This window comes from Notothenia rossii (genome assembly GCF_949606895.1).
Source record: "Notothenia rossii genome assembly, chromosome: 2".
NCBI lineage: Eukaryota > Metazoa > Chordata > Actinopteri > Perciformes > Nototheniidae > Notothenia > Notothenia rossii.
In genome coordinates, this window is record NC_136904.1 from 10,333,295 (window position 1) to 10,356,706 (window position 23,412).

At 41.1% G+C, this 23,412-nt stretch overlaps 1 protein-coding gene across 9 annotated transcripts in view; it reads left to right on the plus strand.

Annotated features, from left to right (window-relative positions):
* The window catches only part of LOC307027590 (lysyl oxidase homolog 1-like), a 238,128-nt gene that overhangs the window by 122,975 nt on the left and 91,741 nt on the right, over positions 1-23,412 (plus strand). The window lies entirely within an intron of this gene.

Here is a 23,412-nt window from a genome sequence, read left to right on the forward strand (position 1 = left end):
TCGTCAAATGTCTGTCTTTCTCACATGCCTGCCACAATGGTCCTTCAGAATTGTTTTTTGAACTCTAATCTCACTTTTGCGAAGTTTGCTGGTGACTCTAGAACAGCTGAAAATGTATGTGTGTTGATTAAGAGGAAAAGGTGCTTGGTATTTTTATTGTTGTTACTATCAGGAAATGTACAGCCAAATCCGGGTCCACCTGGTAGTTTTAGTCAAATAGCTACTCCTGCTGATTTTAGTTCTAGATCGGGGTTAGGTTTAATTCATTTAAATGTGCGCAGTCTGTTACCTAAATTAGATTTTGTCCGTATTTGGGCGAGTTCAACTGATGCTGATGTCATTGTCTTATCAGAAACGTGGCTAGACAAATCGATCTTGGCCTCTGACATTTACATAAATGGTTACAATGTATATCGCACTGACCGTCCTAAAAAAGGTGGTGGCGTTGCCATTTATGTCAAAAATAAGTTTTGTGTAACAAAAATGGTTTCCAAATCTGTTAGTAAACAACTAGAATTTTTAGCTGTGAATGTCGAAGTAACAAAGGGTCAACAGGTCATGGTGGTGGGTTGCTACAGGGCCCCCTCGGCTGTCAAGGACTCCTTATCTTCATTGGCAAAACTGTTATCTCAACTTTCCTACAAGGAAATAGTGCTGCTTGGTGATTTTAATTGGGATTGGTTAACTTCTGTGTCAGAGGATTTTAAAAACCTGTGTACCTCTTTGAACATTACTCAGATTATAGACAGTCCTACTCGCCCAAATATTAAGTCCCCAAATAAATCCTCCTTAATTGATCTAATTTTAACAAATGTTCCATATAAATACTCATCTGTGGGAGTATTTGCTAATGATGTGAGTGACCACTGTGTTGTAGCCACAATTAGGGACACTAAGGTCCAAAAAGTTAAACCACGCATCATCACAAAGAGAGATAAAAAACACTTAGTGGAGCAGGGTTTTTTACATGATCTGTTTGATTTTGATTGGGGAAAAATCGATCTGTGTGCTGATGTAGAAACTGCATGGTCTTATTTTTATCTTGGTTTTATAAAAATTATAGATAAACATGCACCTCTGCGTAAATTTAGAGTGAAGGGACGAAACAATCCCTGGTTTTCTGCTGAAATGTCCAGTCTCCTTCATGAGAGAAACAATGCCTGGGCAAAGGCTAGGAAATCAGGCTCAGAGGTGGAATGGCTACGCTTTAGGCAGCTAAGGAATAGCTTTACTTCAAATGTCAAAAGTGCTAAGTCAAAGTACTATTTGTCAGTTACCACAGAAAACCTGAATAATCCTAGTAAATTTTGGAAAGCCATAAAATCGATTTCCACTGGTGATATCCCAAATGAGCTACCTCCGTACCTCACCACAGCATCTGGCATTATATCAGACAGGGCCACCATGCTAAATTGCTTTAATAAGCATTTTGTCTCTTGTGGCTCTCTGTTTGATTCTGTCACTGACTGTGCTTCTGCTTCTGTGAACGCTCCAGTCCTTGACTCTGAACAATGTGGTCTGGAAAACCCTTTCAGTTTTACTCCTTTAACTGTTGGTATTGTCCATGAAGCTTTATCCAAGTTAGATCCTAAGAAACCGGCTGGCCCGGACAACGTAGAACCTTTCTTTTTAAAGATAGCTGCAGATTTTATTGCTCCACCTCTTACTTCTCTTTTTAACCTCTCCCTCAGCACAAATACAATTCCTAAAGTATGGAAGTCTGCTTATGTCCTGCCTCTACTGAAAGGAGGGGAGGCAACTATTTTAAATAACTATAGGCCAATCTCTAAATTGTCAGTTTTGGCTAAGGTGCTCGAACGACTTGTGAGTGAACAAGTAAAGGAGTTTTTATGTATAAATGATATCCTGTCTAAACATCAGTCAGGCTTCAGGAAGAAACATAGCACCATCACTGCAACAATGAAAGTGGTAAATGATATTACTAGTATGCTAGATAATAAACAGAGTTGTGCAGCTCTGTTTATTGACCTTTCCAAAGCGTTTGACACCGTTGATCATCGTGTCTTAAAACAGAGGCTACTCAGTACTGGCATATCCAGCCATGCAGTGGGGTGGTTTGTGAACTACCTCTCTGAAAGGTCCCAATGTGTTCACTTTGATGGGCTGTCTTCTGAGTGGTTAAACATTGCTAATGGTGTTCCTCAAGGTTCTGTTTTAGGTCCACTTTTATTCTCCATATATATCAACAGTTTAGGTGAAAATGTGGATGAAGCTACTTTACATTTTTATGCGGACGATACCGTGATGTATTGTGCAGGTCCCTCCATTCAGGAGGCGGTTGTTAAATTACAGGCTGTTTTTAACATTATTCAGACTCAGCTCTCTGAACTAAAGCTTCTTTTAAATGTGGATAAAACCAAGATAATGCTCTTTTCAAAAGCTAAAAAGTCACCAGAGCCTGTTTTAGATATTGTATCAACGCAAGGAACAAAACTTGAAGTTGTTGCCTGTTACAAATACCTTGGTATCTTGCTTGATGACTGTCTCTCTTTTAAACTTCATGTCAATAACCTGCTTAAAAAACTGAGGGTTAGGCTAGGTTTCTTTTTCAGGAATAAGTCCTGTTTCTCGCTTGAGGCCAGGAAAAGGCTAGTCACTGTGACCTTTTTACCTGTGCTGGACTATGGTGATCTGCTGTATATGAATGCACCTGCCAACTACCTAAGCAAACTAGATGCTGCGTATCATAGTGCTCTGAGATTTGTCACTAACTGTAAAGCACTTACTCATCACTGTACATTGTATACCAAGGCAGGTTTACCATCACTCACTGTACGGAGGCTCAGTCATTGGTACACTTTTATCTATAAAGCTATGTTGGGCAAACTCCCGAATTATATCTGTTCATTGATAAAGCAGAAAGTTGCAAGCAGCTATTGTCTGCGATCACAGGATATAGTCTTGTTAGATGTGCCAAGAGTAAGGACTGTCTTAGGTAAGACAGCTTTTATGTGCGCAGCTCCACTTGCTTGGAACAGTCTACAGGCAAAATTGAAATTGAGCATTTTTATTTCTTTGAATGTATTTAAGGCATGTCTAAATGAAATGCTTTCTGACACTCTGGGTATTTGTAAATGTTGAATATGTAAATATGATATCCTCTGTTGTTTGTATGTTGTTTTTATGTTTCATGTGGAACTAAATGATGCAGGTCTCCCTTGTAAATGAGATCGATGATCTCAAGGGACTAATCTGTCTAAATAAAGGATTAAAGTAAAAAAAAGTAAAAACACCCTTTCTGTGTGTGTGTGTGTGTGTGTGTGTGTGTGTGTGTGTGTGTGTGTGTGTGTGTGTGTGTGTGTGTGTGTGTGTGTGTGTGTGTGTGTGTGTGTGTGTGTGTGTGTGTGTGTGTGTGTGTGTGTGTGTGTGTGTGTGTGTGTGTGTGTGTGTGTGTGTGTGTGTGTGTGTGTGTGTGTGTGTGTGTGTGTGTGTGTGTGTGTGTGTGTGTGTGTGTGTGTGTGTGTGTGTGTGTGTGTGTGTGTGTGTTCGATCTGATCCGGATAGTTACCACGGTAATTCCTTTTCTTTATGGCGGTCAACACCGGGAACACCATGGGTGTTACAGAGTTGACTAAATCATCCAAAATTATAATTTTATAATCAGCAATTGTATATGTTCAAATGTCTACTGTGAAGGATATCATAAAGTCTTAATGCAATCGAATCTAAAACAAAAAAGTTTTGGTCAGATTTGACCCGAAGACAGCAGGAGAGTTAAAGCATTTTTTTATACTTCTACTTTTTACTCCACTACACTTAATGTGACACTCAGTTGCTGATATAATGCAGTACTGTCCTGCTAATCTACAGAGTTTCACATATCTAATTGTGGTCAACATAGATAAACTGCAACGAGTACTTTTAAATTCTTGAAGTGCATTTAGTTGATAATACTTCTGTACTTTAAATCATTCTGAAATGGGCCATTTTGCAGAATGAGTACTTTCACTTTTCACTTTTCAAGTATATTTTTATGCTAATAGTCTTGTACTTGTACTCAAGTAACATTCTGAACGGAGGACTTCTACTTGTAGTGGAGTATTTCAAGACCATATTATTTGTACTTAAGTAAAGGATCTGACAAAAAAGGGACAACAATACACACACACACACACACACACACACACACACACACACACACACACACACACACACAGGTCGATACAGACCTTTCCCACACAAGCATTGCAGCATTATCTTTGCCTTTCTGTGAGCGCTCTCATTTCCTCTGAATGTAACCGTTTCCTGTGATAGTAGGTTAAAGGTGCTCAACCGGTACTCCAGATTACTTCTAAAAATGTGAAGAGAATTTGTGGTTATCCTTTTTCGTGTTGCTATATTCACACTGACCCCTTCTTTCTACAAAATCTGAAAAACCCATCACCTTGTCTCATTGAAATTCTTCTAGACATCACTGCTCACCAATCGGGGATCATTACATGTTAGGAGCAACACTCCCAGGTAATCTGAAACTGGATCATGCAGTACATGTGGAAGCCCAAATCTTCTCACTTTGTTGTCAGCCTTCAAAAGTTAAAGCTGCATATTTGACAGGCACTGCTGTCTTTCCTCTTCACACTCCTCTGTGTATTACAGCTTGCTCACTGATGATGCTGATGTTTTTATTTTTTTTCTGTGGAGAGAGATTGGGCTATAAGGGAATCTTGCTGATACACCAGGTAAAACCAATTTCTCTTACGTCTAATAATCCCAAGGAGGGACCATTTATTACAGTGTCCTGTGGATGTTGTATATGCATGGCATTAATCACAGACCTCTCTCGCTGAATGTCCTCTGTTTAAAAACGTTTTACCGTATTGCTGAGGCGCTAAATGCATTGGCGTGTATTCCTATCTGCATTTCTGGGAGGTTCTTTACATTTTGAAATGAAACTTGTTGTCTCTGTATCTCTGCATTCACAGTTGCATGCACGTGCACATATAGGAACTACTGCATGGATTCTCATTTCTGCTTGGGAGGAAAAGGAGAAAGAGGGGAATGAAGTGCTAGAGAGTTCCATTATATGTGGTGGTTGAAGGCAGCCAATGATGACTTGTAAGTGCATGAAGGCCACAGCTGTGAGGAATATCAATAGCACAGAGACAGCAGTGAGATTGTCTGTCTGTGTTTGTGTGTGTGTAGGCGGTTGCATAGTGAAACATATTAATTTCTCTCTTTGCCCTGTTCATGTCTGTGCATGAACTGAAACCCATTTACATGCATGTATTCCAATACCTCTGCATCTGCTGGTATGTCTATCTGCATGTGTGTGTGGAGGTATGGCCATGTGAATGCATACTTTGGTTGTGCAGCACTTTTCCTTCATTCTTTATGCCTCTTGAGGGCCAGGCTTCCCATGAAGACAACAGGGGTTCTAACAGGACGCAGTCACTCAATGCCATTGTCTGTCACTCAGCACTAGGACTCCTTCCATCTCCTCACTGCTCATATGCTGCCCTCTGCTCAGCTGTGCCACTGACCGGCAAATGATGAGAAGTGACAGCCAAGGACAGCCCTGTGCTCAGCCCCAGCGTTGGAATTGAGTCACCATGCAAAGTAGCAGCATAGCCCCAAACACACATATGCACACACACTGAGGCAGCAAGACATGAATGTCTTCGGACAGGCATGTGTATGCAGGCCTGCACATTCAGAAACGTGCACAGGCACCCATGCTGTGAAATGAATGTCAGTGTTGGGTATAATGTTATACACAATGAGTTGTAGAGGCAGAACACTGCATCAGCATTTTCTTACAAATGGGTCTGAATGTGTATACATCAAGGACATTTTTGGGCAGGTTATTTCAAAAATGTAACCCATCATTAACGTTACTATTCGCAGCACAGCCTCTGACATGTCGCCAAAGGAAACAGAAAGTAAGAGTTGTGGATTAGCCAAATGTGCAGCCCGCCTATGAACTGGAGGTATATTATTTTCTGACCATCAATTTACTGCCTCAGTGACTTCACACGCCATTCCAGAAATTCAGTGCTCACGGTGAAGTAGTGTTTACATGCCCTCCGTCCGAATGTAAACAAAACCAGGTGTTTCATGAATGTAGGTTCATACCAGGCCAGCTGAGAACACACAACATAAAAAGAGATAAATGTTTTAATCACTGGAAGTTGCGTTACTGTCTCTTATACATCCCCAGATCACAGACAGATCTTCACTCAAGGCAGATAGATAACACTTATCCTACTCTTTAAACTGTAGCCAAGAAGCCGACCATGGTTATGTCATAACTAAATTGTAGACCCTTTTGACTAGTCATCTTTGAAAAAATTATAATATTGTAATGTGTTACTTTGTCATTTGATACAGCCCAAAACAGACTGTGGACATATAGATAATATGCATGCTTCATGTTGGTATATCTTTAACATTTGAATTGCAATTAATCATGTATTAAAGGTAAACTATTATGCAAAATCCACTTTTTCATGTCTTTTATACATAACCATGTGTCCCCTCTGTGTAAAGAGATTCTGAAAGTGTCAGGAAAAAAGATTCCCTCACTTTTTGTCCTGATCCATTTATATAAAAACCTGTCTGAAAATGAGCTGATCAGATTTTGGCCACTTTGTGATGTCATAACGATGTTTTGTCTTGTGTAACCATTAGCCAATCACCAACCAAGGTAATCCACCCCCCCCCCCTCCCCTTATCACCTGAATCTCCTCCTAGATCACCATTGTGTTCTTTTTAACCAAATATCTCTCAGAGGGGCGTGGGGAGGGGCTCCTTATTTTCATCTAAAGTAACAGACAGAGAATCAGCACTTTGGAAACAGGGCTGAAACAGAGGGGATTATGGGTAATGCTGCAATGATCTGTTTGGTGTTTGGAGCCAAACACTTCAGAGACATGTTTTGTATATACAGTGGGGCAAAAAAGTATTTAGTCAGCCACCAATTGTGCAAGTTCTCTCACTTAAAAAGATGAGAGAGGCCTGTAATTTTCATCCTAGGTACACTTCAACTATGAGAGACAAAATGGGGGGAAAGAATCCAGGAAATCACATTCTAGGATTTTTAATGAATTAATTGGTAAATTCCTCTGTAAAATAAGTCTTTGGTCACCTACAAACGAACAAGATTTCTGGCTCTCACAGACCTGTAACTTCTTCTTTAAGAGCCTCCTCTTTCCTCCACTTGTTAACTGTATTAATGGCACCTGTTTGAACTCGTTATCGGTATAAAAGACACCTGTCCACAACCTCAAACAGTCACACTCCAAACTCCACTATGGCCAAGACCAAAGAGCTGTCAAAGGACACCAGAAACAACATCGTAGACCTGCACCAGACTGGGAAGACTGAATCTGCAATAGGTAAGCAGCTTGGTGTGAAGAAATCAACTGTGGGAGCAATTATTAGAAAATGGAAGATATACAAGACCACTGATAATCTCCCTCGATCTGGGGCTCCACGCAAGATCTCACCCCGTGGGGTCAAAAGTATCACAAGAACGGTGAGCAAAAATCCCAGAACCACACGGGGGGACCTAGTCAATGACCTGCAGAGAGCTGGGACCAAAGTAACAAAGGCTACCATCAGTAACACACCACGCCGCCAGGGACTCAAATCCTGCAGTGCCAGACGTGTCCCCCTGCTTAAGCCAGTACATGTCCAGGCCCGTCTGAAGTTTGCTAGAGAGCATTTAGATGATCCAGAAGAGGATTGGGAGAATGTCATATGGTCAGATGAAACCAAAATAGAACTTTTTGTTAAAAACTCAACTAGACCTGTTTGGAGGAGAAAGAATGCTGAGTTGCATCCAAAGAACACCATACCTACTGTGAAACATGGGGGTGGAAACATCATGCTTTGGGGCTGATTTTCTGCAAAGGGACCAGGACGACTGATCCGTGTAAAGGAAAGAATGAATGGGGCCATGTATCGTGAGATTTTGAGTGACAACCTCCTTCCATCAGCAAGGGCATTGAAGATGAAACGTGGCTGGGTCTTTCAGCATGACAATGATCCCAAACACACCGCCCGGGCAACGAAGGAGTGGCTTCGTAAGAAGCATTTCAAGGTCCTGGAGTGGCCTAGCCAGTCTCCAGATCTCAACCCCATAGAAAATCTTTGGAGGGAGTTGAAAGTCCGTGTTGCCCAGCAACAGCCCCAAAACATCACAGCTCTAGAGGAGATCTGCATGGAGGAATGGGCCAAAATACCAGCAACAGTGTGTGAAAACCTTGTGAAGACTTACAGAAAACGTTTGACCTCTGTCATTGCCAACAAAGGGTATATAAAAAAGTATTGAGATGAACTTTTGTTCTTGACCAAATACTTATTTTCCACCATCATTTACAAATAAATTCTTTAAAAATCAGACAATGTGATTTTATTGATTTTATTTTCTCATTTTGTCTCTCATAGTTGAGGTATACCTAGGATGAAAATTACAGGCCTCTCATCTTTTTAAGCGGGAAAACTTGCACAATTGGTGGCTGACTAAATACTTTTTTGCCCCACTGTATCTGAGACCTATAATATATTGATGGAAAACAGTATAATAGGGGACCTTTAACCCGTTAAAATTGAGTTTTGCAGCTACCACTTTCAGGAAAATGTATAAAATAAATATAAAACAACATTTTCCACATCTCCTCTATCAATGCACAAACACAAATACACACAGTGTATAGGTCAACCTGCATCATGTAGGAGGATATCAGTCAGAAATTACAGTGAGTACAATATGATTACAACTCTACAACTGAACTTTTAAACCTTTTAATATCTGCATATTTATAAATGATAGGCAATATCCATTTCACTTTAACAGGCCACGTAAAATACCTATGTTTCATGGTTAATGTATCCATCTATATTACAATATACGTAATAAGGGCACTAGTCTGCTCTTTCGGAAAATGTGAACGGATACAATTGAAGTGCCATTTAAAGTGCAAGCCTTTGTATTCATTGAAATAAACAACAGGAGGTGTCTACATTTATCTTGATGATGCATTATTGATCAAATACATCCCACCCCATTACTTTGCACCAAAACATGAGGTGAGGTGAATCTCGCGAGTCTCCCAGGTGCTAAAGTGAAACTAATACAACTACGTCTTATTCATCATGAGACAGAGCTATTGGTCCTTCGAAGGCAAGGTTGGTTGTATTAAAAAAGCATCAGTGCAAAGAACCTCTCCTACATTGAGGCATGATGCATTGTTTACTAGGAAAGCATGCATTATCAAGAAGATCACACAGATCACATTTAGGCGATCTTGGGAAAGTGCAAACTCCACATTGGTACAATTTAGTGTTGGTAATGCTGAATACAAGGTGACATAACAGACTATATAGTCAGCGAAATGCAGTAAAATTGCAAATTAATAATGAATGCAGACTTTTTTTTCCTCTGGTTAATGGGGCTTTGACTTTTTAATTTTGCCTCCTCGTTATCGTGTATCTCTAAAAGCCAGTACAAATTTAAAAAGCCAGGGGAATTGTGGATACAGATTTTAACGGCAGAATTTGCAAAACCTTTGCATACACTTTAGAGGACGATTTAAGTGGAAGCTTTATGGGACATTTAATTTGAGCCGCGTGGGCTTTTCGGAAGATTCAATAAAAGGGCAGACCTTTTAGGGTAGAAGAATGCTGCATTAATGCATCGGCTCCATTTGTCCCAGACAGTAGAAATGAGAGGAAAAACAAACGTGAAGCTTTGTTGTGAACTAAGAAAACAGCCTTGAGAAGGTTTCCCCTCTACAGATGGCAATACTTGGATCTTGCTGAGACGCTGACACATCTAGACATGAAAGAAGTGAGTCTGGGCTGACTTCAGAAACTTTGGTGAGCTCCAGCAGTGGCTAGCTCCCTGGGGCACAAAATAGATCGCGCCTCACACAAGCTGGATTGCGTGAGGCCAGTGAGATGCTTGGCCTTGGTACACAGGAGCTGAGGCCTTCAGGGCTGAAACACCAAGCAACAGACAATGATGTCCTCTATCAGTCTCTCTTCTCAAAGCAGATTAGAGTACCGGGGGCATAGGAGAAGTGACTATATCATTCCTATCCATCTGGAGACGGCTTTTTCTCAGCCAAACCTCCAGACACAACCTGGCAGTGCGCTAAAATCACACAGAGGGATGCCATTTAGGAAACTTTGCATTGCTGTATAGTGGTTAACCTTCGAGGAGGAGGGGGGGCGGTCAGTGTTTATTGCCTCAATAAATCAGTCTACATATTGACATATAAACATGATTTCAACAAAAGCATAGGCAGTTTTGGTTTCGAGTAAATTATGACTGAAAGCCAGTTATATGTTATTTAAGCGCTGTCAGAAAGAATGACGAATGTGCACAATCAGTGTGGTTCACTATTGAGGTAAAAGCCCGGTTTTAAATTTGAGAGTGGAGAAGCCATTTTTCACTGACACCTCCTCTTGACTGTCACTCAGACACAGCCATTCTCCTCAAATAATACCAAATAGGAAATGTCTAAAATGTTCTATCTTTATTCCTACAGTGTTTGATTGTTGGGTGAGGTGGTAAAATCAGTCATCACTTTTCTTTAACTTTTCAATAAAGTAAATACTCCTCTACAATGCTATGTTGTATTTCATCTACAATTATAAGAAACATTTGGTAAGTATGTCTGATACTTTGATTGATTTCCTTTGCAAAATGGGTGGGGTCCGAAGCTTGGTTACCATAGATACCATTCATACAGTACGTCTGAACCATGGATGTATAATAACTGGATACAGCGTGGGAGGCGGGGCCTCGTTAATTCCTATGAGAGTTGCTCATTGGTGCATGAAGACAAAATGGCCCAACTTTTGAGAGAGCGAAACGTCACGAAAGTATTCATATAATCATATAATCCGTTCTTATTGTGCATCCATGGGTAAAGGTAAAACTCATGTAGTACTGAACACGTCACATGAACGTGCTGGGCGGCGCGGTCCCGTGGGTTAGGGCTATACAAATGTTCACACTGGGTAGTTTATTTAGTTTAAAAAAAAGTATCCAACGATTTACAGACGTCTCTTTCCCAATGTTAGTCAATGGGAAAAAGTGTTTCCGGGCCCAGCGACTGATACGGAAGTGTAGTAGCCTGCCGCCGTTTGGCCACAACAAATATTTTACTCAGAGTCCGGCGCACTTCCTGGGGGCTTGGTCTGAACTCCTTTAGCTTGTAAGCTAACTCTTGACTTGCTAGCTTGCACAGTCAATAAAAAAGCTTCTGGAGCTTGTTGGTATATTTTTTCTTCTGTTCTGTTGAGGAATATGGCTCAGCAGCATTGCACACCATTTTGTTTAAAAAGTCAAAGGATCAGGAAAATAAAGTGTTGCAGCTTAGTTCAGTCGCTTACTGAAAAAGGAAGTGCACAAAGTTTATTCAAAAGACATTCTCTATTTATAACTGTTTGTAAACCATGTCTCTTTTGTGAAACATATTCTACTCCACCAAGGTAGTTGAAAAGTGATTGATGCAACAAATCTAATAGATAGCCTTCTCTATTTTGGACTCTGGCATTCCATCATCTTATTTTGTATCCATTGTGAGACTCTGTTTGTGTTTGGCTGATAAATCTATCTGGAAATAGTTTGTAGAAAGGAAAGGACTGCAGCTTCCCCTGGTCTTTTGTTAGCTCTCGTGTTGTTTTGAGAGCTCAGATGGAAAAGCAAAACCAGTCTGCTTTGTTAACTCTCCAATCAGGGTTGCAATATGCTGTTCTCTAATGGAGGCATGAATGAAAACATTCACACCTCAATAACTCTATCTGCATGCCTTGTTCTTTCTAACTCATGTCCCAATACCACTCTCATATACACAGAAAAAAGGCTGTACTGGATAAGCTCACGGTCAATGCCTGGTGTAGGCATGTATGCATTTCTAATATGCTGTAGTGCAATTTCATTTAGTTAGTTGATGAAGCGCTTTAATTCTTTTCTCACTTGAATTATTTCACACGTACACATCGAGCCTGAAATTGAATTGCAAGGAAGAAATATTGGCTCCAACTTGACATATATAATCCACAATGCCCCCAGGCTACATTTCCTGTCCAGTATTCCTACATTCATTTAAAGTTCAGGCAGGGAAGGTATAAAAAGCGTTCACTGCAGGAAGCAATGCGGCCAATTGTTCCAGGAAATGACCACTAGCTAGCGAGGGAACTGTCAACCTAATCAGACTTGAAAAAAAGCATAGCTCATCCGACAGACTGACAGCCAATGTCTAGGAAGGGTGTGCTGTCAAACCATCCATGCTTCACCAAGACACATACTCCAACCCCCTGCATATTATTCATATAAAAAGTGTTGCTCTGTGAATGTACAGCTAAGGTATTATACCATGTTGGTAATGTGTGCTCTTCCAAACTGGTTTTCGGACAGGCTCAGACAGACTCTGCTGTAGGCTGAACTTCTGTCCCCTGTGGTGCACCGCTCTAAATTCTCACAGTATTTATTTTGTCAGCCAATCAGAATGAGCTTAAATTCTTTGCACCAATGTCAAAACACAGCTCTGCATCCATTTCTCTTCAGAGCCCTAAGACACAACATCAAGGTGACAAAACCAGAGTCTAGAAACACCCGTCTCTGCCTCTAGCTTCACTAAGTGACTCAGTGTTTTTCTTGCCTTACCTGACAAGTAGCAGTAGGGACATTTCTGCTAGCAGTGAGATAGAAAAAAAACTGGTCATCATGTAGCGTCATAATCACTGATTAATAATTAGATTTATTTTACAAATAATGGCATTTCATTGATTTAAACACGCTAAAATATTTGTTTTAAGGTGTTGCTCTAAAAGGGTTTGAAGTCAAGCCTACACAGCCCAATGAAGGGCTTCACCTGTTTGAAAGTTGTGCGTGTAAATGTTTCAAAATAAAAGTGATTAATCTACTACTTAGCTTACAGTTGTGGTAAGGTCAGGCAAAACATGATTGGCTTGTAACCCAATGGTATAGTGAAGTACTGGCATCCTATTTTTCTACATAGCATCAAAATGAGGTTGGAATAAATGAAACCTACTTCAGTATCATCAGCACATTAACTCTTTAAGGATTTCTGAAAACAGTTTTCCTAATGCAACACTCTTGACTATTATCTCCTCTTTCAACATAAAAAGCGAATATGTAGCTTCAGCAGTCGGAGTTAGGCACCATAAATAACTTTTGAGAAATGTCATCGAACAAGACCCCCAATGACAGATTCCAAAGCAACACAAAAGCTAGCTGAACTACAAGTTTCCAGAGAAGCACCTCAGCTCTGTTTTCTGTATGTTTTTAAATATAAAACTTGTAATTGAATTTTCTGACCATTATTGGAAAATAAATTGACCACTCTAAGCCGTACAATATTTTCCTTCTGAGGTTGAGTAGACTAGAAAAAAAGAGCCGAATGTCAATAAAAAAGTCTAAGCCTGTGCCTTTGAGGATCAGATATGTCTAGCACAGTTACATGCTATGCAGATGCGTGAAGTGTATTTTTTTCTATTTGATCCAAGCTTCCAGAAGCTGCCACCTTGCCACACATTCAACTTCACTTACTGTTAATCAACTTTCCTTTAATGTTGAGAGAGTTTTACAGCAGTAGGAAACAATAAGTGGAAGTAGTAGAGTGCATGGCTCGCTAATGGGACCATTTCATTCCATTTAAAAGGGCAATATTCAGCCCAGCTGTTTAAACAAGCATTGCTAATGTACCTCCGGGGCTTGGCGATGGGCATTATCTACCAAACAGGGCTCCATCTGGCAGAGGCACTTTGCTTTTTATTTTGATTCCCAACTGTTTTTACTCAGGTTTGTTTTATAGGGAACAGGGCAGCCCTACCACTATAGCTCTGATATGTAGTCTGAAGATCACCAGAGTTCTTTCTTTGATCAAAGCAATGCCTGAGCCTGATGTATAAGGCTGCCCCAACTTTCCCTCTAAAAACAAATGAGGACTTGCTTGACATTCATTGAAGAATATTTGTGTACAGCGAAACCATGCAAATTAGTGACTGCAAACAACAGGCAATTTCTCAGTGAAACTCCCCATTCACAGAAAAAGATGGTTGCCAGCTCAGGAAACATGGAAGAGATTGCTCCCCCTGAGCAAGGTATTTAAATGGTGCTGCCACATCTGTGTTTTCTCAGCTAAAGGGGGTAGATCTTCCTTCTCACCAAGGAGCCAGAGGCTGGGATGATGAGCCTGTGAGGTCTGTGTTCAGCTTGGTCAGTTCCTCTCTGGCTTCAATCACATTGTCTGTTAGAGGAATTTAATTTGCATCACACGCCTCACCGGTCAAGTCTTCCATTTTATCAAAGCATTTTCAGAGGCATCACCCTTTCTGACTTCTCTTAGCCTGGTCTGACATGCGTCTCAGCATTTAGGCTTTAAGATGAACTCCAGGGGTGAAAACGATGCCACGGCTATTTTGTTTCCAAAGCGAAATATCACTTTCAATTTTTTATGATTCCTTGCCCTATATTTTGTGGCTCACCTCAGTTACACAGGAAGGCAGACACAGTGTCAGAATTACTTAACCCGCTGGAGATCTGATTCTGACCCAGTCTGTCAACCCAGTCAGAGGTATCCCTTCGCTCTCTTTGTCAGTCTGCCTTTCAAAGAAAAGAGGCCGAGATGCGCCAGTGTCCACTAACCTAATTGGACATGAAATGCTATTAGCCCCCTAGCTATCGAGGTTCAAGTTTATTGGTGCCTGTCATTACAGATTCTCATCTCCTGATTGGGGATAGGTAAGCATGGATTATCATCACTGCTTGAGACAATGCTAAGTTCCAGTTCCTGACAGCTGAAATCTGTGCACCTTGGTCCCATCCTGTGTTCCATTATGGTGATATATGAGGAAGGGCACGGCATAAACAAACTCCAATCCCCGGTCTCCTTCATGCCTTCATGAAGCGCTCATCAAGCCAGGTACCAAGAGAGAAGCACTGTGGGGGATTGTTTCTCATACAGTCATTAGCTTGAAGATCCTCTGCAGAAGGTTTAAAGGCCAGAACCATTCAGCTGTGGAAAACATGCAACACAGCTGTCTCCTGGTCCTTCTTATTGCTGGAGCTCTGCATTACATGATCACAACTGCAAAGCTGGCAAATCCCACGGACAATGTTGGGCAAATCCACGTTTTGTGCCCGGGTCTCTGGTAATCTTTCCTGGCTATTAGTGTTGCACGGTGTACCGATACTTGAAAGGTACCGCGATACCCTGCCGTTAAAAACGTTACGATTCCTCCGTTTCATTAGTATCGGTACTTTAAGAACGACGGGGGAAAAGTAATCGGTGAGAAAGCGCTGTTTTAATAATAGCCTTGTGTGTTCAGCGCTCTGCTTCCAATCCCTGCACTGCAGCCGTGCCTGCAGCCCCTCCCCTCTCAAGCACGCACTAAGTGCCTCCCCCTGTCTCGTGCACGCGCTAGCTGCCAGAGCATGTGAGAAAATGAGAAGCATGGCTGCAAGTGGGAGTGCAACTGCTGCTGCGCCTCGGCTTGTTGACAAAAAAGACGCCAGAAGCGAAATGTGGAAGTATTTTAGCTATATCTCTGAGGCAAGCCTACGGACACCACAAGGCCTGTCTGTAAGAAATGTATTCATTTTATTTAATACAAATTCTTGTCATTTATTTTATTTATTGTTCTCATTGTTTAAAAGTTTGTGTTATGGTTCTGGTGTGAAAAAAAGCACAATAATTACATTTAGGACTGTTTCCCTTTTTTTTAAGAAAAGTATCGAAAAAGAATCTGAATCGCAATTCTTGACTTGGTATCGGTATCGAAACCAAAATGTTGGTATCGTGGCAACACTACTGGCTATACATGAACGCAATTCACTGCATTGGTGGACTGTTGAAGTTGTGGTGGTTCATTTTTACGTTGGGCAGCTTTGGTACACTTTTCAGGCTGACTGTGTTAATTCATGCTTTATCCATCTAGTACACATTGAGTCGTGGTTGGATGATTGACCAATATGTCATCCACTTACTTGAACAGACACAAATTGGCTACCTTAATGAGTACAGGTATGGGGTTGCAACATTCCGGGAATTTTCAAAGATGGAAACTTCCCACGGGAATAAACTGGGAGTTTTCCAAATTGAAGGTTGGCTCTTCATAGGGAATATAGTTGGGGAAAGTATATTTTAGCCTAATCTTGACTAAAACAAACGGATGCCATTCAAGTACACTTGAATATCCATGCCATAGCACACTGCTTACTGCTTGGCTATTGAGACCACACAAAGGTTCGTAACAGGCTCACAAATGTGAGAGTGTAAAAACTGGTTGGCATTCGGGCTAACCTAAGGCTCTTTGAGCCGGACACAGAGCCATCCTCAACAAGGCTGGACAGTGACACTGAAGAGGAAGACTCAGAGTTGGATGTTGATGAGGCCCAGGAAGAGCCCATTGACTGAAAGGGTTTAGCAGAAATGCAGAGAATGACTTGAAGGAAGATGTGCATGTTTAATGGGACTTTTTGGAGGGAGAAGGGCTCTTTTCATTTAACATTTTGAATGGGACTTTGTGGGGATTTTTGTATGGGGGTGCATTTTTGTTCATTTTTTAATGAGTGGGGTTGGGGGGGATGAGTAACATTTAACTCAACATTCCTGTTTTTGTTCTTCAATGAAACAAATAATTGTTCAATAAAATACTTGTTTTTAAAAAAAGAAAAAAAAATATAATCTGTTGAAATGTCATGTTTTTTTGTTAAATTTTCCATCGAATATTTCCAAAATTCTCAGGCTTAACTTCCCAGGGAAACTTTCCGGAAATGTACTGGAAACTTTCCGCCCCTTTGCAACCCTATACAGGTATAGTTCGATCTACACTGTTGTACTGAGAGAGGTTGATCGCAGGTTTAATTAATGTTTGGTTGTGGGTTTAGACCATCTCCATCTTTATTTGCTGCACTTTTTTTTTCAGTAAATTTTCCCTATTTCAGATTACCAAATGGGCATTGCTTGTTCATTTCAAGCTTCAACAGTGAAATAAATTACACAGAAGGCATTTGTTAACAAAATTCATTCGCACCATTTGCCTAGTTTATTGCATACTACACATCATGTCCGCTCTGGTGCATGGACATGGACTGCAGATGCTTACAGAATCTCTGATAATAAACGCATATTATTACTGATTTTAATATTAAAGTAAACGTTTCCTTTTCGATTCTAAGAGGTATTCAGACCAAAATCAACACTCTATAGTACCTTGTACTCTGCAATAGAAGGTTAATCATCAGGTATAATATCAAATCTGAAATCTTAAAAGTAACATGGTAACCCATCACATTTTGTCAGAGGGAAAAGATGATAACAATTTAGAATAAGATACATACTTTTTTTTTAAAGAATCTATTTGACACTTCCCATAAATTGTTCAGGCTGACTCTGATAGTCTCAGAGCAGCAGTTAATAAATAATATTTATATAATGAAGTATGACAACGCAAGTGCAAAAATCTTCAGAAAGTTGAAACCAGGCATGAGATACTTGAATTTAAAACACTAAATATGTTACAATAAAGATCAAATTCATGTGTCCAGACAAGATTGATGTTATTAAAAAAACATCATTTACTTGAAATACAGGATGAACAGAAAACCTGAACTCTGTGTCGCGATGTTGTTTAGCCCTGGCATTTGTTTTTTGTTTTGAGTGTTTTCTCCTTCGTCTTTACCCTCTGGCTGGTGTTGCCTTTCTCTGAGTTCATGTGAGCAGTGATGCATGGTGACCAGACGGAATAATTACCCAATCTCAGCCCCTTTTGACACATTGCTTTGTTGAATCCACGACCACTACCACCTAGACCAATCATATGGCAGATTAGGAAAAGCACAGGCTTAGCTGTGGTAATGTATTTTAAATGTACCGTGTGTGTGTGTGTGTGTGTGTGTGTGTGTGTGTGTGTGTGTGTGTGTGTGTGTGTGTGTGTGTGTGTGTGTGTGTGTGTGTGTGTGTGTGTGTGTGTGTGTGTGTGTGTGTGTGTGTGTGTGTGTGTGTGTGTGTGTGTGTGTGTGTGTGTGTGTGTGTGTGTGTGTGTGTGTGTGTGTGTGTGTGTGTGTGTGTGTGTGTGTGTGTGTGTGTGTGTGTGTCAACTGAAATACTTTACCATCGCTCTGATTGTCAGGTGGCATAATCTCTTGATGGATAGGGTAGTTCTGAGCCGGGATGTTGATAATTATGACTTAGTTTTGTCTGTGTGCGAGAGTGTGTGCCTTTGTGTTGAGCGAGCGCTCCACTTGGGCATCAGAGAGTGATGAGCCGTAGAAAGTATTAGACATGTAATCAGTGGGACTGTTCATCTCTCCATTTGGGTGAGTGAAATCCTGAGGGGCAAGTATGGAGTGTGGATACCCCCTGAGGGCCCGAAATGCGGCAGCCTCTCATGCCTGCCTCTCTAGGTCCTTGTAATGCTCACACCAGAGAGGAACTGATGCAACAAGAAAGGCCCCAGCAGAGTGGATTTTCTTTCATATCACTCTCCTTCGTTCTGCATCTGCTCTGCACTGCAAACAATCCTGCACAGTTTTTTCTACCTCGCCCCTTAAGACCCGCTACCTATCCGGCTCGTCGCTCCTCACTTGCTTTTACAGCCCCTCCTCTTCCTGTCTGGCCATTTCATTATTCTGTTGTTGAATATACTGCAACCAATTTTCCCTAAGAAGTTGGTTTGCTATAATATGAAAAACTGACCTCATCTTGCGAAGGTCATGGGTAATAAACACCTGACAAGAGGTTGGGCTGACGGAGCTTCAAATTCTAATCTTCTCTTAGCATCACGGTGTTACCAGGGTCAGCTCGCTTCCCCCTCCCAGTGGTCAGCTCCAGCCAGAAGACTGTGGAGCATTTTATTTCTGTGCCTTTCCCTTCTTCCCTTCTCTAGCATCAGATTTATTGATATTGACCTTTTGCTGAAATTAAGCGTGTAGATCCCTGAGCAGCGAGAGCAAAGTTTAAACCAATTAAAGAGCACTTCACCAATCAGCAAGGCAAGGCTAGAGCTGTCTCACAGGCTGGCCTCGTGAAATTAAAATCATTTGCACTGTATCCTGTTCACAGGGCAAACGGTGCCTAAGTAATCTGATTAGGTGAGCCATCTTAAAAAAGAGCAAAGGACCTCCTCGGGTCACAAAATATTATGATAGAAATGATAATTAGGAATCCTGGCACAGACAGTCCCCTCCAGGGATTTATACAAATAGTACAAAGTGATTCCCACGTTGCTGTCTGAATGCAAAACAAATGTAATTACTTTAATCATGTTGTTTAAGTGTATGCATAATTGTTTGCAATCGAATCGACTTCTTACTTTCAGATGAACTGAGAGGAGTACAACACTGGAATCGTGTACAGTGTAATACAATATCAAACTAATGTTTTTCTGATATTTTGTTTATTTCTATTCATGCGTGTTATACACATTTGAATTTGCAAATAACACACCTGGATGGTAATGCCAGGAAACAGTTTAAAATTATTTCATAAATGCTAATCGGTCCATCGTTTATTCATAAACGATGTGCCGATTAGCATTTATGAAATAATGAAATAACAGAGCGTTAAAATCCTAGAGATACATGATTTTTGTCCTTACTGGATTTCTAAGATGGTTTAATACTGTACATGTGTACCTTACAAATAAATTACATAAGGAACGTTTTATATGGCTGCAGAGCAATCATTGCTAATATGAATCCATAATACCCAAATAAATAATTCCCAGTCAGTCAGTTCCTCTCTTGAACATGGTGGATTTCCCCCTCTTGGTTTGGTGTGAGTCACTGACTGAAGTGAAGGAGTTCAAGTATGTCAAGGTCTTTTTTTATTGTGTTCATAAGTGAGCGTAAGAGGAGTGTGAAATGGACAGGAGGATTGGTGTATCAACTCTCACCTGCAGTCATAGGTAACGTGTTAAAATGACATTCCTCTGCTGTGTGTGAGCACATAGGTTGAGGAACCAAGTCATCTGGGCAGAGCTCCATAGTAAATAGTTGCTACGTTGAATCCAAAGGAGGTAGTTGGGGACCTTTTGGAAAGGAGACTTCCTATTTTTGAAGCCACACAAACACAGGGGCACGCCCAGAAGATACTGGCGTGGGACTATAGCGCATGATACCATCAAAGGTACACATATCTTGAAAGAGGCTGAACAAGGATGGATGGATACATTCACATGTATTCATTTGGCACAAGTGTTTTTCCAAGCCATTGAATAAATGAACAGCTTACGCCACAGTACATCAATGAGAACCTTTTGAGAATAAGACAATCGTGCCACAAGGTTCACGCCACGGTGTAACATGAAAGCCTAGCAAATACTTTGTATTTCAGATTGACAGGTGTGCTTAGTAGATGAACAGGTCATCTCAAGTGATGTTGAGATCAATTCAGATTGAATTGCTTTAGGTTACTCGTGTTACCCTCAGGGAAAACACAGATGAAGAGTTTGGAGTGAGATTTCCTTCCTTACATTGATGGTAACTATTTAGCGCTCATTGGCATATACAGTAATAATGAATGCTCATAAACCTGAATGCGGGCATTGCCATGCTTTTGCAATGGATATTAGATGTACTTTGAGCCGAAATCCAGAATTACTGTCTAAGGTATGTTTTGAAATATGCCTACAATTGATTAAAATTCAACTTAAAGCAACGTTAACAGTAAAGCTCGGACATGTCGGATGTCTGTGTAAAGTAATATTATCTGCTTGGTAATACAAAATGAGTCATTTAAATATCGTCCGCCACAAATGGATCTCATAAAAAAAAAAGAAAAATTAATAATAATATATTTATTTATTTTATTTTGGTGGTCTAATGGATGAGGTGGGCTAATGATTGGAAGGTTGCGAGTTCAAATCCCGCCTGGAACACCACTACTAATGTGCCCTTGAGTAAGGCACTTAGCCCTCAGTTACTCCAGGGCAGGGGTCGCCAACATGGTGCCCACGTGGGCCCTTAGTCGCCCGCGGTGCATGTTCTAAAAATAGCTCGCCAAGCAAATCCAAAATGTATAAAATACACAAAACAAAAAAGGAAATGTAATTAAAATAATCTACCCTATGCATAAAATAACCTAAATCATAGCGACCTCTATCTACTTACTACAACTCTATCCAACACCCCTCCTCCCCCCACCCCCACAATAAATATCGACCAATCACGTTCTTGCTCGATTTGCGAGACCAGCGTTGCAGTCGGGAAGAAAAGCAATGTGGCACCTCCCCGCTGATTTTCCTTCTGGCAGAATCTACGCAACACATCAGCCCCATTGAACAGCCTATCATGCCAGCCTATACAACACATGAGGGGCAGAGTTTTACTCTGTGTGTTGCAACTTGCATATATATTAATTGCACTTGACGCACACACACGCATGGCGCAATTTCCACTGTGGACAGCGGGGGCATGTCCCCCGCTCTTTTCAAAATCCCGTTTGTGTCCCCCCACTTTACAAATATGTTTGTTTTTTTTTTAAACGCAAGCCGTCATCGCCATGGAGGAGTACACAGCCTCTGTGAGCGAGCGAGACAGACAGAGCGAGCGAGAGAGAGAGAGAGAGAGGGAGAGCTAGGGAGAGAGGGAGAGCTAGGGAGAGAGAGAGAGAGAGCTAGGGAGAGCACACCTTTTATCTATTTAATATAGATAAAGTAAGTAATTCCAATGTGTACTATAGGACAGTAAAAAACACAAAAAACTGTTTAAAAAGGGAGTGATTAGTAAAATATGCATAAATAAAAAGAAAGAATGCTAACTAGGTAACATAAGATAAGAATAATCAACTTTAAATGATTTGTTATTGGTTGTGATCATATTCTAAAGATGATTGGATTATTGAAAAGTATACAGCTCCCTTTCATATCAGTGTTGAGAGCTGTATCCACAAATTCATCTTGTGCTCAAAGTGCATCAGATTGATGCATTTCACTTCAACATTTTAAAAAACATCTTCCCGGGGGAGCATGCCCCCGGACCCCCCTCTAGGAAGTGAGGACCCCCCTAGAGGAGGTGAGGCCCTTCCACCCCCAAATAAAGCAGGTTAAAATAATAAAATGTGCTAAATATATACACAGCAAAAAAAAAAGGAGTAAAAGTAGCCCCAGATTTGTTTTATTTTTTAAAGTAGCCCTCACCCTAAAAAAGGTTGGTGACCCCTGCTCCAGAGAGAATGTCCCTGTAATTGGTCATTGTAAGTCGCTTTCGAATAAGGCGTTTTCTAAATTGTAAATTATATTTTTGGGAGAATAAACCCCACAGATCCTCAACTCCGGTCATTAACAACGCAACACAGAGCAACAAGAACGTTGTCTCCAGTAGCAATGAACTGGCATGTATTTTCTTATTGGAGGGCGGGGTGGGTGCGTGGGCCACCCGAATAGGTTAAGGGGCCTTTGACTTTTCTTGCCGGGGGGGTGCGGTGCGGTGCCCCCACAAATAGAATCAAATTCTGTGGGAAACACTGTAGTTCTCATGGCAGGCAGTATTTGAGTGTTACACCCCCCTATGACAACATAAAATGCCACCTCTTCAAAGTCACTAAAAGTGTGGTGCCCTCTAAACGTGATGTCTCTTCTCTAGGTGGCACCAACGTTGCACCTTGGCTCGTACCCTTGTTTGTAAAAAGTTGAGGCAGTGATGTTATTAGAGTGTTGTAAGCAGAAGAAGACACCACCGTTCACTTTTCCATTCTGTGGTTGGAGTGTTGGCTAAGAGCCTAGCATCCACTTTCCAAAATAATTCTGTTAGTCCCCTTTTTTACTGATATGACAATCCTTGTTGTCTTTGAAGATGACGCCAAGCTTCAGTGTCCTTCATGCGTGTCAGTCCTTCCTCACACATCAATCTTGTCTTCATAATGGCATTACCCCTGCTGTGTTTTAAAAGGCTCTTGCTTCTTTTCTTAATATAGATCCTCTTCTCTAATGGCTCTTGAACAGTACGAGGACACTGGTCATTGACATCCATTTCCCTGTATGCTGTTACCATCCTCGAGTCTAGGACTGTATGGACATGTATACATCGTTCTCTATATAGCCATCTTTGTTCATCTAAAGTAGGTGCATTTTAGGGAGTTTAAGCGTTCCCATTCTGCTCTGAGGCCCAGCTGCTCCCCAGGTGATGGCTGTGTGTGTGTGTGTTCTGCATACAAACAAGCCTGTCTGTCTAAGAGACATGGTGTACAGTTCAACACAGCGCCCTGCTACTGTCAGAACACAGAGGCGCCTTTCCATGCAATATGCAAGCAGAGAAAAAGAACATGGAACTGTGTCTTAAGTGCATTTAGATTGCAAATGGGTCCTGGGGTTGTCGTAGAGTCTTTTTGAGGGCCAGCAGGGGTGCCCCGCACAACAGTGCATCATCAATGGGGCAAAGCTCTGCATCCCACCACCCCTTGTCATCAGACT